This window comes from Urtica dioica, chromosome 8 (genome assembly GCF_054948205.1).
Source record: "Urtica dioica subsp. dioica isolate 48M chromosome 8, U.dioica_male_clone48M_v1_H2, whole genome shotgun sequence".
Classification (NCBI taxonomy): Eukaryota; Viridiplantae; Streptophyta; class Magnoliopsida; order Rosales; family Urticaceae; genus Urtica; species Urtica dioica.
The window spans coordinates 30,972,850-30,974,595 of NC_142763.1; the positions used below are offsets into that span (position 1 = coordinate 30,972,850).

Sequence of the window (1,746 nt, forward strand, 5' to 3'; positions counted from 1 at the left end):
TTTTTTTTTATATTAAATAAACAATAAAATATACCCAAAAATCCATAAACAAACTAAAAAAAAATGAGTTTGACCTATTTTGAGCAACTATTTGTACTACGAATGTTTTTTTGTTTTTTTTTTCCTTCATAATTGTTATCAATAAAAGATGTGTATAGGGAAAAAAAAATATTTTGGTGACGTGTTAAACCTAGGCACCTCATGCATCTCGAAGCTGCTCTAAATAATTGGTGATCTTTAATATCCGTAATCTTTTCTTCATTAGATTTTGGCCCCGCTAAACAATGTCCTGTTCTTATTTACACTAATTGCATTTCTTTGACTTTCAGTATTGCTAGCTAGCTAGTAAACTTAATAGTAAAAAAAAGTATCGCTAGTACACTTGTTCAAAAAAATGCGATCTTACATTCTAACATAAATAATTAAGGTGTATAGTTTGTATATATAGAATAATAGAATCACTACTAGACAAAAACTGCAATAAATCTTTTATTTATTCATAAAAGAGCTGAAATAAAACCTGATCACATCCAGGTTTTTTTTTCAGTTTATTATTTGATCAATATAGTACAAAAGCATAAAACATAATACGCATCAAGCAACAGACGTAAAACAAAGACAGAAATCAACAAGAAATCAAACACAGACAATTATTTGATCATCTCATGAAGGTTGTTTCTCTAGCCACTCCCCCCAAACAAGGTCTTGAGCCTCTTGATTTCCTCGGGATTGATGAAGGTGTTGGCGTGCATCAACTCGGTAGGGAAAACGTTACCAAACAAATTGATTGGCACGAATTGGATGCCGGGGTTTTCGCTGTTAAACCCTACGAAGAACGTAGCTGGCTTCGACTTGGGCGAGTTGTATTGGAAGTGCAAAAGGCCATGAGGGTATATCATAACGTCGCCTTTCTTGAGGGTCGTAAGGAAGACTCTGTTGTCGGAGGTGATGATACCCGAGGTTAGGGTTCCCTCGATGAGGATGAGGATCTCCGAGCTCCTAGGGTGGGTGTGGAGAGCGACGACGCCACCTGGCTCGATGTCCAGACGTGCCAGGGAAAGCCCTAGCCCGTTGACACCCGGGAAGGTGCCGTAGAACGCGCTCGCAACGCCGACTTTGAGGATGTTGGACGTGTTTGTGCGGGGCCCGAGGCCCGAGAACACGAAATCGCTGGCCGTGACGTTCATGGCGTCTTTGCATGGGAACCCGGAGGGGGTCTCTTGGGCGGTGAAGTCTGCGATGCAAAAGTCTTGGACGGCGCCGAAGGATGGTGAGAGGAGAAGGGAAAAGAGGAAGAGAGAAGAGACTAGTGTCATCATCTTCATGGTTAAATTTTAAAAATTCTCTTTTACTGTGTTGTTTTTGTTATTTGGTGGTTTGAGTTGTGCGTTTGCTTTTGGTATTTATAGGGTTTTTATTTGTTGCTCGCTAAGTTCAGTGCATTTTAATATATCCATAATATATGCGTCGTGACATAAAATTTTAAGCATTATTTGCGTGGGAAAGAAAAGTCTTACCTATACTACTTTACCATGTTAAAAGAAAACATCTCAAATTAAATAATGAAGAGCCTGTTGTCTAATATCAACTTTGATATCCTCATACAAATGTGTACAGAGTAAAACAAATATTTTATATATGGAGATACAAAATATGTAACGATTTGGAACAAAAATTGTAGTTTGAAACTATATTTCCTTATTTGAACTATTTTATACATATTATATTACAATAATTTCAAATTCT

At 37.4% G+C, this 1,746-nt stretch overlaps 1 pseudogene; it reads right to left on the reverse strand.

Annotated features, from left to right (window-relative positions):
- Positions 1 to 465: 465 nt before the first annotated feature.
- Positions 466 to 1,413, reverse strand: LOC149389160 (germin-like protein pseudogene; annotated as a pseudogene).
- Between the last annotated feature and the right edge of the window lie 333 nt (positions 1,414 to 1,746).